Here is a 15,003-nt window from a genome sequence, read left to right on the forward strand (position 1 = left end):
CCGGGCTATTTTGTTGCAGTTCGGCCTGGCCTGGGGTTGAACACACCACCCTCCGTATATGGGGCCGGCGCCTTGCTCACTGAGCCACAGGCCCCGCCCCCGTTATTTTCTATACTTAATAATAGCTTCCCCCAACACATACATCTCTCCAGATACAGTGAAACCACGTGTGGGAGAAGGATATTTAACTAAATCGAATTAGGTTGGGCGACGTGAGGTGGCTCAGGCCTGTAATCGAAGCACTTTGGGGGGTCTAGGTGGGCGGATCGCTTCAACTCACTGAGTTGAGCTCCCGAAAATGGGTTCGTTTCTTTGCTTTCCAGTTCTGGCGGAGTCCAAGCTTGAACCAACACCCACGGTATAATATGGGGCCGGCGCCCTAATCCTTGAGCCAGGGGCTGCTCCCACGCACAGGCACAGGCGTTTCTGAGCTGAGAAAAACCCCCGCTGAGGCCCCAGCTCTTGACCTCTTGTTGGCGGCCTCCAATTGGCTGCGGAGAGGGCCGGTCCTCCATGTCTGCAGGTTGCTGACTTGTTCTGACTGCGTGTCCCAAGGCACCACTTTCGGGGTTTCTTTTGTCTTCTTTTATCCCTTGTTTCTCTCATGGCACATCTCACACTTGTGCTGGAACACATGATCATGACGCCTATGAACTACTAAAGGAGATGCTGCCACAAACATCCCTCCGTCCTCCACTCCCTCTCCCCTTTCTTTCTCTCCTTCCCTGGTAACATCCCCCCTCCCCTGGCCCCCGCACCTGCATATGAAACACGGGAGCTAGCTAAGAATGAGCACGCCGGGTTCTCCTGCCAGGCAGGCAGGCATGCACGACACCCACGTAGAGCACATGTGGGTGTTAGGAAACTTGGGTGTGCACGGTGCCCCGCGGATGACCAGACGTCCGCGGCAGACCTTACACGGGGATCTTGTCACCTTAGCGCCTGTTGGTCGAACAGATGTCTCTTCTGCGTGTTTTGGCCTAGTCAGTCCAGCAGGTGGCGGCCTTGTATAAGTTCTGGTTCCCCTGGGGCTCTGAGACTCGCCTCGCTCCTCCAAAGCCCGTGTTCCTTCTTTCCTGTTCGTTTTCTCTCTCTCTCCCTCTCTCTCTCTCTCCCTCTCTCCCCCCTCTCCGTCTCTCTCCCCCTTCATTCTCACTCTCCCTTTATTCTGAAATGGTTCTTCTGACAATACGCACTGCTTGCCTCCTGTGTAACTACTAGAGCTACAGAGCGAACTCGGCAGTGTGTGGGCCAAGCGGGTGTGTCATTCCTATCAAAAAAAAAAACAAAACTCTTCTTCATTCAGGTCTACACAACCAGCTAGGACAGTATACGTGTGTGGGATTATATATTTATTTATTTATATATTTTTTGGCCATACACCCTCAGTCCACCTTCACTGGGAAGAGCGGCGTGGCGCCGTTCACAAGTCACAGCACCCTCGAATTCTTGAGCTCCAGGGATGCTTTTACTTCAGACTCCCGAACAGGTGGGACTATGCTGGGGTGTGGGGCGGTCGTCTCCTGTCTCCACCGGCCTCGGCCTCCCAGAATGCTAGCATCAGAGTGGAGATCAACCGCCCCCAACCCCATAACTTCTTTGGGTGTGTATGGAGCTGTTCCTGGCGACAGATGGGTCCTCTCAAAGCCCAGTGGGGAGGTGGTGCTGAGAAGGGCGGGGACAGATCCTAGGAGTTCTTCCCTTCAACCTCGGCTCCGGTCAGGTCAGGTCAGGTCAGGTCAGCGCCTCTGTGCTTGGCTGCTTAGCTCTTCTGTAAAACGGAACAGATCAGAAATAAAGGTCGAAAACTTAACTGAGGGGCCGCGCCTGTGGCTCAGTTGGTAAGGCTCCAGCCCCACAGACCGAGGGTGGCGCGTTCAAACCCGGCCCCGGCTGAAATGCAACCAAAAAATAGCTGGGCATGGTGGCGGGCTCCTTTCGTCCCAGCTACTCGGGAGGCTGAGGCAAGAGAATCGCTGAAGCCCAGGAGTTGGAAGTTGCTGTGAGCTGTGTGATGCCATGGCACTCTACCCGTAGGGTTTAAAGTGACACTTGGTCTCTAGAAAAAAAAAAAAAAAAAAAAAAAAAACACTTAATTCATTACTGAAGTTTTTTTCTGGATTGGAAAGCGGGGTTTCGGGGAGAGGAAGAGTTTCTGTTCCAGGAAGTGTGCTACGTGTCTATTTACTTCTTTATTAGATCAATTTTAACATTTATTAATTTATTTTTTGAATTTTTGAATTCAAAATTGAATTCATTTGAATTATTATTATTTTTTTTTTTTTTTGGTGAGGCAGACCTTCACTGAGTCACCCTCCGTAGATTGCCTTGGTGTGGTGTCACAGCTCTCAAGAACCTCCAACTCTTGGGCGTGAACGATTGTCTGGCCTCAGCCTCCCAAGTACCTGGTACTGCATGAGCCCACCACAGCGCCAGGGTATTTTTGCTTTTTTGCAGTTGTCATTGTTGTGTAGCTCGTCAGACAGGGCTGGAATCCGCCAGCCTCCTCGGTGGATGTGGTTGGTGCCTTAACCACTGTGCTAAGCACCACCCCACCACGCCACGCCAGCCTATTTATTTATCTATTTATTTATTAAATATTTTCCTTCTTCTGCTGTGTTTGACTGGGGCCCGGTTTCAACCCGCCGCCTCTGGAACTTGGGGCCGGTGCCCTACTCCTCTGAGGAAAAGGCACTGAACCACTTTTACTCTTTCATTTTCCTTCCTTCCTTCCTTCCTTCCTTCCTTCCTTCCTTCCTTCCTTCCTTCCTTCCTTCCTTCCTTCCTTCCTTCCTTCCTTCCTTCCATCGTTCCGTCCCATCCTTTCTCCTTCCCTCCATCCCTCCCTTCCTTCCTTCGTTCTTTCTTGTTTGTTTTCTTTCCAGTTTTTCGTCGGGGCTTGGTTTGAACCCGCCACCTCCAAAATATGCGGGCGGAGGGCGGGGGTGCCCGCAGGCGAACTCTTTCAACGAAATGGTTTTCAGGAGGGGGCAGTTTTTCTCGCCACCCACCTCCTCTGTATATGGGGCCGGCACCCTACTCCTTTCACCCACAGGCGCCAACCGTTAATTTGTATTCTTATTCCTTTTCGTAGAGACAGAGTTTCCCTTTATTGCCCTCGGTAGAGTGCCGTGGCGTCACACAGCTCACAGCAACCTCCATCTCCTGGGAATAGGCGATAATCCTGCCTCGGTCTCCCGAGTAGCTTGGATTACAGGCGGCCGCCAGAACGCCGGGCTATTTTGTTGCAGTTCGGCCTGGCCTGGGGTTGAACACACCACCCTCCGTGTATGGGGCCGGCGCCTTGCTCACTGAGCCACAGGCCCCGCCCCCGTTATTTTCTATACTTAATAATAGCTTCCCCCAACACATACATCTCTCCAGATACAGTGAAACCACGTGTGGGAGAAGGATATTTAACTAAATCGAATTAGGTTGGGCGACGTGAGGTGGCTCAGGCCTGTAATCGAAGCACTTTGGGGGGTCTAGGTGGGCGGATCGCTTCAACTCACTGAGTTGAGCTCCCGAAAATGGGTTCGTTTCTTTGCTTTCCAGTTCTGGCGGAGTCCAAGTTTGAACCAACACCCACGGTATAATATGGGGCCGGCGCCCTAATCCTTGAGCCAGGGGCTGCTCCCACGCACAGGCACAGGCGTTTCTGAGCTGAGAAAAACCCCCGCTGAGGCCCCAGCTCTTGACCTCTTGTTGGCGGCCTCCAATTGGCTGCGGAGAGGGCCGGTCCTCCATGTCTGCAGGTTGCTGACTTGTTCTGACTGCGTGTCCCAAGGCACCACTTTCGGGGTTTCTTTTGTCTTCTTTTATCCCTTGTTTCTCTCATGGCACATCTCACACTTGTGCTGGAACACATGATCATGACGCCTATGAACTACTAAAGGAGATGCTGCCACAAACATCCCTCCGTCCTCCACTCCCTCTCCCCTTTCTTTCTCTCCTTCCCTGGTAACATCCCCCCTCCCCTGGCCCCCGCACCTGCATATGAAACACGGGAGCTAGCTAAGAATGAGCACGCCGGGTTCTCCTGCCAGGCAGGCAGGCATGCACGACACCCACGTAGAGCACATGTGGGTGTTAGGAAACTTGGGTGTGCACGGTGCCCCGCGGATGACCAGACGTCCGCGGCAGACCTTACACCGGGGATCTTGTCACCTTAGCGCCTGTTGGTCGACCAGATGTCTCTTCTGCGTGTTTTGGCCTAGTCAGTCCAGCAGGTGGCGGCCTTGTATAAGTTCTGGTTCCCCTGGGGCTCTGAGACTCGCCTCGCTCCTCCAAACCCCGTGTTCCTTCTTTCCTGTTCGTTTTCTCTCTCTCTCCCTCTCTCTCTCTCTCCCTCTCTCCCCCCTCTCCGTCTCTCTCCCCCTTCATTCTCACTCTCCCTTTATTCTGAAACGGTTCTTCTGACAATACGCACTGCTTGCCTCCTGTGTAACTACTAGAGCTACAGAGCGAACTCGGCAGTGTGTGGGCCAAGCGGGTGTGTCATTCCTATCAAAAAAAAAAACAAAACTCTTCTTCATTCAGGTCTACACAACCAGCTAGGACAGTATACGTGTGTGGGATTATATATTTATTTATTTATATATTTTTTGGCCATACACCCTCAGTCCACCTTCACTGGGAAGAGCGGCGTGGCGCCGTTCACAAGTCACAGCACCTTCGAATTCTTGAGCTCCAAGGATGCTTTTGCTTCAGACTCCCGAACAGGTGGGACTATGCTGGGTTGTGGGGCGGTCGTCTCCTGTCTCCACCGGCCTCGGCCTCCCAGAATGCTAGCATCAGAGTGGAGATCAACCGCCCCCAACCTCAGAGAAATGCAAATCAAAACCACTTTGAGGTACCATCTAACTCCAGTAAGATTAGCCAACATAACAAAATCCCAAAACTACAGATGTTGATGTGGATGTGCAGAAAAGAGAACACTTCTGCACTGCTGGTGGGAGTACAAGCTAATACGTTCCTTTTGGAAAGAAGTCTGGAGAACACTCAGGGATCTAAAAATTGACCTGCCTTTGGATCCTGCAATTCCTCTGCTAGGAGTATATTCAAAAGACCAAAAATCACTTTACAAAAAAGATATTTGCACCAGATTATTCATTGCAGCTCAATTCATAATAGCCAAGTCATGGAAGTAGCCCAAGTGCCCATCAACCCATGAATGGATTAATAAAGTGTGGTATATGTATACCATGGAATGCAAACACTTTAGAGTCACAGAACTAGATGGTGCTTTTTTCATTAAGTAATTACAGAAAGAATCCTTAGCCATCCCTGTTTACTGCCCTAAAAGATCAATATAGTTCGTGTATCAAACCAAACAGGAAGATATGTAAATTATAGTTGTACAGTTTAAAATTAGGCAACCTTAAGAGAAAGAAAGAACAGGCAAGAGTGAACAGATTGCTTCTAACCCACAAGCATAACTGAATTGATGGTACACAAGTTCTACAACAGCTGAATAAATGACAGTTAACATTTACCTGAAGCAATTTAAACATTTCTGTGTGGATCTTGTTACAAAATAAAAATTATTTATGTACTCTTATGCTGCACACAGTGCATTCAGACCATGAAGAAGTACTTTCGTTTTTTAAAAAACTTGTTAAAGTAGACAATTTATATTTCCCAGTTTGATAATAGTCCCCCAAAATGTCAACCCCTAAGATAAAGATTAGTTCATTATATTGCTTTACTAAAAAATAAAAAATACATACAGGCTTATTATGTGTCTTTGGGGCATAAATATATTATATCAAAGAAGATTCTGTGTGATAATTTTTGTTTTGGAGTATATATTACAACTATTTAAAATATGGTAGATCAAAGCCACTAAGCTGTCTATGTAACTATTAAACTTAGATTGGAAAAGGACAAAAATTTAAAGAAAAGAAAGAAAGAAAGGGACAAAAATTTAACTGGGAATATCTGGAAATGTCTCCTAGAAGAAAAATTAGTATTTATTCACCTAAAGTAACTAAATTAATATTTGGGTCAGAATTCTTACCTTCAAATATGCTATTTTAAAAATCTTTGGTGCTGTTCCTGATTTGGCTTATTTCCTTCTGTGCCATCCTGAAATGTAATCTCTCCTTGACTGCAGGAGGCTATAATGTTTAGTAATCATACAAGTGCATATACTCTTTATTTCATTTTATAGAATAATGAGAGAGGGAAAAAAACTACCAATTTTCTGTATGTGATAAAACAATGTTTACCAATCACGAACCACCTAATTCATATTCCAAACCAGAGTAGACCCCAGGCAACGCTGTGAAGTCAGCCAAATCCGTCCACTCTGTCCTCCCCACCTCCCTTTCCAAAGTCTTTTTTCCTCCTGGCGCCAAGTGCCCTCCTGTTCTATCCAAGTGCTTCACAAAATTTAAAGCTCTATTTTGAGAAAAAATTTGGCCCTACCCAAAGGCACCGCTTAAGGCCCCCTCCATACCTAAGTGGATGGTACTCCACGTGGACATGAATATACAGTGACTGGATTTTTATAATGAAAAGGCACCTGCATATCTGTAACCTAAAACACATGGATTTCTTTTCAATCAGTAAAATAGGGTGTCAGGAACCAGGAACCAATTTGGAAATTCAGCCTCAAACTCACTGAGTTAAATGCATGTTTGAAAAACTGGATGTCGAAAGAAAGCTTCTAAGGGCCATGTCAAATATTTTTAGGCTTCCCAGACTCTAATTCTGTGTTGAGATAAATAAACTAAAAGAGCAGTAAAATAATTCTTTTAAAACCTACCACCATATAGAAATGAATTTACTATACATTATTAATTTTATTATAGAAAATAAAGATAAGAAATTCCATTTCAAGATTGTTTCTACACTATTTCAGAATCTTGATCTGGTAAGACATTGTGTATTGCCATAAATCCATCCCAGAATTTAGTCCTAGAGAAAGTCTACACATCCAGATCACCCTTCACTAATCAGACAGAACTAAATAACAAAAATTACGATACTCTTTTTGCTTGGTATGCTATGGAACTCAGTGTTACATCTTCCACTATGGTTTGGGCTTTGTCTACTTCTCCCTAGTTCTTTCAGGTTTGCTTCATGAATTTTGAACCTGTTAAATGTCACACATATATGTTAATTAATATTTAGTATCATTATAACTTCTTATTGAATTCCACTTTTTGTTGTTCATAAAGAATATTTAATGAGTTTTAATATTTTGTCTCATATTAATATAGTCACACCCATTTTTATACTTATTGTTTGCATGGTATATCTTTTTTCATCCTTTTGCTTTCCACCTGTTTGTCTTTTTCTATTTAAACTGCATTTCCTATGACAAGATTTTGTGGATCTTTGGTTTTTATATACAGTCTGATGAAATCTTCTTTTTAGTTGTAGTGTTTAATCTGCTTACAGTTAACATAATTGTTGATATGGCTGGGTTTAAGTTTATCACCTTTTTTTCTTTTTTTTTTTAATTAAGTCTTTGTCCTTTATGTGCAAAGGCTTGAGGGTAAATAGTAACCTCATAAATTTTGTAAAGTATAGAATGTGAAGTATAAAATTGTAAGAACCTGGAAGGGTGAGGAAGCATGTGTAAAGGGTCAGGTGTGAACTGGTACAATAAACGGGCATTTGAAACCTCACATTTTAATAGAATTGTGTTTTCTTCTTTAAGAAATTACAAGGAGAAAAAGCCCATCATACATGACATTCACTCACTTTCATTTAACATAGCCTTCCTGGCATTTTCTTAGTTATTGTGCCAAGACATTTACATTCCACATTTACTAAGTTTCACATATACCCTTTTAAGATGCACCGCAGGTGTAATTCCACCAATCTCCTTCCCTCTCCCCACCTTCCCCCCCCCTTCCTTTTCCCCCTCCCCCCTATTCTTAGGTTGTAACTGGGTTATAGCTTTCATGTGAAAGCCATAAATTAGTTTCATAGTAGGGTGGAGTACACTGGATACTTTTTCTTCCATTCTTGAGATACTTTACTAAGAAGAATATGTTCCAGCTCCATCCATGTAAACATGAAAGAGGTAAAGTCTCCATCTTTCTTTAAGGCTGCATAATATTCCATGGTGTACATATACCACAATTTATTAATCCATTTATGTATCGATGGGCACTTGTCACCCACTTTTATACATTTTTCAGTGCTCTTCTTTACAACTCATTTACTACATATAGATTCAGGATTCCTCCTCCTGTTATTTCCCTTTTAAAAAAATAATGTCTTTTAGTAAAAGGAGAACAATTTATATGATATGAAGAGAATACAGAGTATGGAAATAATGCCTTTTAGAATCTCCCACAGTATAGGTCTAACAAGGAAATATTTCGGCTTTTTTTTTATTTGAAAATAACTTTTTAATTTTTATTTTGAGGATATTTATGCTGGATATAGAATTCTGGGCTTACAGATTTTTTTTCCTTCAGCAATTTAATATTACCATCCAAAGCATCACTAATGTAATTCAACTTTCACTGTTCTGATAAGAGGTAAGCAGTGACTTTCACTTACACAGAAGTTGTCTTTTTTTCCTCCTGGCTGCTTTAGTTTCTTTTTATCTTTGCTTTCTAGCTTTTTTTTTTTTTAAAGGGTTTTTTTTTTTTTTAATTTGGCCAGGGCTGGGTTTGAACCCGCCACCTCCAGCATGTGGGACTGGCGCCCTACACGCTGAGCCACAGGCGCCGCCCTTTGCTTTCTAGCTTATGACAGGATGCCTATTTACAAATGTATATTTACACTGTTTGACATTTACTAAACTTCTTGAATCTGTAAATCAATGTTTTCCATCAAATTTGGGAAATGTGGGGCCATTAGTTTTTCAAATGTTGTTCACTCTCTTCTTCTTCTGGAAATCCTATTTTTTCATACAGGTCCCTGAGGTTTTTCTTCAAACTTTGTTCTATTTGGTCTGCAGATTGGATAATTTCTATTGATTTGTCTTCAAGTTCATTGACTCTTTCTTCTGCCATCTCTACTATGCACTTAAGATCATCCAATGAATTACTCATTACAGACATCATACTTTTCAGTTCTAAAGTTTCATATTGGTTCTTCTATTATTCTTTCTATTTCGCTCAACATTCTCTACATATTAAACTCACTGTGGCTATGTTTTCGTTTAGTGCTTTGAATATATTTTACTTTAGTTCTTTGTACCTTTTTTGGTATATTTTTATAATAGCTGCTTTGCCGTCTTTGTTAAATCCAACATCTGGGCCATCTCAGGATTGGTTTCTGTTGAATTCTTTTTTTCTTTGCTTGACAATAGGTCCTGTTTTGCTATTTCCATATACACATTGCTGATGATACCCTGCAGAGAGTCTGGTTTCTGTTCTTTTTCTCTAAAGAGATTTTTGTTTTGTTTTGTTTTTCAAAATGTTAAGGGGGTACAAATGTTTTTGTTACATAGCATGAGTCAGGCTATAGACGAGTCCATCACACAAATACTGTTCATTGTACCCAATAGGCATTTTACACCTCTCCTTCCATGCCCCTCCCCCTTGGTTTCCAATGACTTTTGCTTCCCTCTGCTCCTGTGTGCCCTGTCAGGTAGTTCTGATTTATTAGAGAGTGCATGTGATTATTTTGGGGTAGGCAATTCAACTACCTGGAAGACCATCTTAAACTTAGGTACCTGGGTAAGACTTGCATTATAAAAGTTTTGCTAGGGCAGATCTGTAGAATGCCCAGGGAATTTCCCAAGTCCTTTTAAATTGCTGAGTTAGGATTCAGCATCCAAACTCCATCCTCCTTGAGGATCTCTATCAAGGATTGATGGTTTTAGAGGAGGTCTTACTCATGGTTATGTCCTTACTGCTAAGGCATGGCGTTTCTGGTCTTTCTGGTATCCCAGATTGGTGCCTAGACATCTCTTCATTCTGGTAAGGCCAGACCTTCAATGTCCTCTAGCCCTGCTCACCCTCCAGCATCTCTATTCTGTTCTCAACCTTATAGGCACCACAGTCGGAAAAGCAGCATGTGGTCTCTTCCTGCATGTGTACAGTTTAGCTCTTAATCCAATACTCATGAGCAACTATATGAAGACCTCTGCAGCCCTACCTCTGAGCAGTTCCCCTGGCTCCCCATCCTACAGATGGCCAATTCACCTGGCCCAAACTCAGGTCTTTGCCTCCTGGTCTCAGTAGGACCACTGTGCTCTTCTTGGAAACCAACTCATTGCTCCGCAGTTAAGAAACTACTCTCAGGTAGAAAACTGAGGCAATCATACAGCTCACTTTCCATATTGCACTGCCTGTACATAAAAACAGTAACCACCTAGGTGATGCCTGTGGCTCAATGGAGTAGGTCACCGGCCCCATATGCCAGAGGTGGCGGGTTCAAACCTAGCCCCAGCCAAAAAACTGCAAAAGGGAAAAAAAAAAAACAGTATCTACATATATTTTGTCCAGTTTTAAAATTGATTAAGGTGAGTTATCTATCCAAGTACCAGTACTTCATCATGGCTAAGGGGGAAATGCCTCAGAGTTAAATCTAGTATTCAACTACCCTGTTTCCCTGAAAATAAGACATCCCCCCAAAATAAGACCTACTTACAGGAAAGATAAGACGTTCCCTGAAAATAAGACCTAGCGCGTCTTTGAGAGCACACCTTAAAATAGGACACTGTCTTATTTTCGGGGAAACAGGGTAGAGTAATTAACTCGACTTAATTTGCATCTCTAGCTCTCTTTCTACCTAAGTGGTTTCTTCTCATTCTTTACTATGGGAACTCCCTTTTTACCTATTATCCCATTGTAAGTAGTCTCAAATTGTTTTCATAAGTGGAAAATTACAATTACAAATAAATAACAACAACCCAATCTATATTTTACTACTTATCACATGAACTATTTTTAGTGATACACAGAACGGATGCCCCACACAATCTTTAGCCACAAAGAACTTATTTCCAAAGCAAAAAGCTCTATCTGTCATATTACCATAGAACAGACACCTATTTTTAGGTCAATGGCTTCAGAGCACTTTGTCTCAGTGTCGGGCTTTGTTTATTGCTCCACCACAGACCATGGTGGGAAGAAGAGGGACAGCAGGGAGTGTCCTGGCCCATCAAGCCAAGGACTGCAAAGGGTCACAAAGAACTCCTGTGGGAAACGTTTTATTTTATGCATCAAATATGAAGTAAGAGTAGACTAGGATTGAGAGAAAGAGAAGAGCAAAACAACACGTCAGCAACCTGTTTCACTGACATAGTTATCATTTCACCTTTACAAGAGATGGCAATCCCTGATTGATAGTTTGATTCACTCGCTGATGGATGTATTTCAACATTTCCATACTTCTGGAGAGCTACCAGAGGCTTCAAATACTAGTGTCCATATTAGAAATTATATCCACTTTAATAATATCAGAAATTGAACCAATGAGATACAATGCTAATTATTCATATAATTATTTATCATTTACATTCTGAGCACAAGGAATAAGCATAATTTTGCATAGAAAATTTCCAATTCCAATTCTTAGCAGACCACATCTTGAAAGACTATTCAAACATTAACTACAGATTGTTACTATACCCCCCAAAATGCTAGAGATTAATCACAGTCAAAGCAAACTTAAAATGCCTCTTTAAAACTACAAAGTGGACATAAACCTATGGCTTACTTCATAAATGATCACAGCAAAGGAAAATGTACAGGAGACTTAAGAATGTTTTTCTAGGATAGTCTGGAAACATCAAAAGATTGCAACCCAGTGAAAACTCAAAACCCTGGATTTCTTTTTTTTTTTTTTTTTTGTAGAGACAGAGTCTCACTTTATGGCCCTCGGTAGAGTGCCGTGGCCTCACACAGCTCACAGCAACCTCCAACTCCTGGGTCCAAGCGATTCTCTTGCCTCAGCCTCCCGAGCAGCTGGGACTACAGGTGCCCGCCACAACGCCCGGCTATTTTTTGGTTGCAGTTTGGCCTGGACCGAGTTTGAACCCGCCACCCTCTGTATATGGGGCCGGCGCCTTACCGACTGAGCCACAGGCGCCGCCCTGGATTTCTTTTTTATAATTGATGCATGGAAATCACCTTGGGACCTGCTAAATAAAATTTCCTTGGAGTAAGATGATTCTGAAGAAATTCAAGAGAATGAAATTTCCTTGATATAACATTATTCTGAGGAGATTTGAGAGACTCAGGGCATAATTCATATTTTAAGTATGTGTGAGAGACAACCCTCGAGAGTCCCTGCACCGCCACATAAAAGCCACTTTCCTGCAAGCATTCTTGAGGAAGCAATCTAAAGACAAGAAAGCAACCCGAATTCCCAGAGTAACCATCATGTTCTTGGTGCAGGATAGCTATTTCTCTGTTTGATTATGTGCTCCTAAAGGACTACAGAGTCTAGTTTCTGTCTTTCACTTGCTCTGACAATTGGCCATTACGGATACTTTTTTTAGGATTAACTTGTGCCGAAAGATGGAAAGAAAGGCATTTCATTAAGGCATTCAATTAAGATGTCAGAATATATCTTTTGTATCCCCCCAAATAAATGTTTGTTTCATCTTCTGAATACATATACCTGTGAAAGGTTGTACACAAGGGCAAACTCACACAAAACAGAGCTGTGGACAGGGGGGCGCGGATGACAGAGGGAGGGAGGGCATGAGGTGGGATCGCCCTAATGTGCACCTTGTGAGGGTGTATAACACGTTCCCTGGGTGAGGAGCTCCTCTAAAAATGGAACGCACCCTGGAAGTGAGAACAACATAACCTAAAAATTGTACCCTCATATTAATTTGAATAAAGTTTAAAAAAAAGATAAAGATATGCAGTATTAATTTTGGGATTACTATATATTGTCAAAAACAAAAAAAGAACGTAAATTACTTTTTTCACTTAATCATAGTTATTTCCTGTCCCTCTAAAAGGACTTATTGGTCTATAAGCTTTTATTCATGCTTAAATATATAGATAAGTACAAAACATATACTATCAAATGTAAGTTATTACTATCATTAAACTTTTATTGCTCTTGAACCTTCTACTGGCGTCAGTAATACTTTATAATTGCACTGAACATTAACAGGATAAAGCCTGGTGAATGGCTGATTTCATTTTCACTTATGAATATGAGACTTACGAATCTGCACCATAAAAGTTCAATAATGAGAGCTCTTTTCAGAAATACATCACATGATGCTTAATGCTAACTGAAAAATAAATTGATTCAAAACAAAAAAATTATCAAATCACATGACAAAACTTCTGCTATTGAAAAAGACAGGACCAAGCTGGGTACGGTGGCCTGTAAGCCCAGCATTTTGGGAGGCTGAGGTGGGAGAATTATTTGAGAGTAGGAGTTCAAAACCAGCCTGGGCAACATAGTTAGACCCTGTCTCTACAAATTTTTTTTTAATTTGCTAGGTAGAGTAGCACCTGTAGTCCCAGCTACTTAGGAGCCTGCGGCAGGAAGACTGCTTGGAGATTGAGGTTATAGTCAGCTGTGATCTCTGCACTCTAGTCTCAGTGATAGAGCAAGAATCTGTCTAATAATAATAATAATATAATAATAATACAAAAATAAACACTAGGTGAAAAATCACTACTTTAGACTTTAAAATAAAAATCCAAAAAAGGCTATTTACTTTCACTTACTACTTTCTACAGAAAATCAAATTCAAGGTCACCAACAACCTCTATGTTGCTGAATCCTATGGACACTTCCCAGTTTTTACTTCACCTGATTTCTCCACACCTTTGACCTGCTGACTTCCTCACCCTTCTGGAAATGCTCCACTCCTTGGCCCCTGAATCCCCCCGTCCACCAATCCCAGGGTCTCCTGACTCCTACCTGTCTCTTCTCAGTGTCATTTGCAAATTCTTCTTCTGTCCCTCCTACAAATACTGGTACACCTCAGGGTTTAATGCATACCTCTGTTAACACTTTCTGCTGCACAGTGAAATCCTCCACTCCTGTTTGTCATCTGTGAAAGCATTCATTTGCATTGAGCTCTTTATTGTCACATATTGGACACTGCCATTTGAATATTCCAACATGTTGGACTCAATTATTGCTCTTAGTATGTTCCTTGTCAGAGTGAAGACGATCACCTTATACTCAGATCAGAAACCCGAACATTATCTCAACCCATCGCTTTCCTCAATTTCATTTCCAAACTCACAGGTTTTGAATCTCAAGCTTCCACCTGCGGTGCATCTTACAAGGGTACATGTGAAACTTAGTAAATGTAGAATGTAAATGTCTTAACACAATAACTAAGAAAGTGCCAGGAAGGCTATGTTAACCAGTGTGGTGAAAATGTGTCAAACGGTCCATAAAACCAGGGTATGGTGCCCCATGATCACATTAATGTACACAGCTATGATTTAATAAAATAAATAAATAAATAAATAAAAAATAAAGCTTCCTAAGCACATGCACTGCTCTCCCTTTCCTCTGTCACCCCTCTGCTCAGCCCTTATCATTTCCCCCCAGATTACTGCCAACGGTCTCCCTCCTCCATTCCTGACTTTCTCCACCCAATTCTCTATACCCTACTCCCCAAATCATCTTCCTAAAGTACAAATCTGTCACATGAATTCCCTGCTGACACACCCTCAAGGCCCCAGTCCCTCGTATGGTCCATGAGACCATCAAAGTCTGACACGAGCTTTGTTCTCAGGCCCCCCACCTTCCATCTCCTCTCCGTCACACTAAACTTCTTCCAGTTATTAAAACTGCAATATCTCGGGCGGCGCCTGTGGCTCAAAGGGGTAGAGCGCTAGTCCCATATACCACAGGTGGTGGGTTCAAACCCAGCCCTGGCCAAAAACTGCAAAAAAAAAAACAAAAACAAAAACTGCAGTATCTCTCTGTCCTCCAGGCCTTGCCATGTGCTGGTCCCTCTTTCTAGAGCACCTCTCTCTTTCCTGAGCCCTCCATTTCACACCTGCAATTAAGCATCTGTGGGTGTGAAGATGAAACTTAGCTAAGAAGAAACTTTGCCCCTCTCGCCTTCTCCCCGGCACCCTTTACACA

The sequence above is a fragment of the Nycticebus coucang genome, chromosome 18 (assembly GCF_027406575.1).
Source record: "Nycticebus coucang isolate mNycCou1 chromosome 18, mNycCou1.pri, whole genome shotgun sequence".
Taxonomy (NCBI): domain Eukaryota; kingdom Metazoa; phylum Chordata; class Mammalia; order Primates; family Lorisidae; genus Nycticebus; species Nycticebus coucang.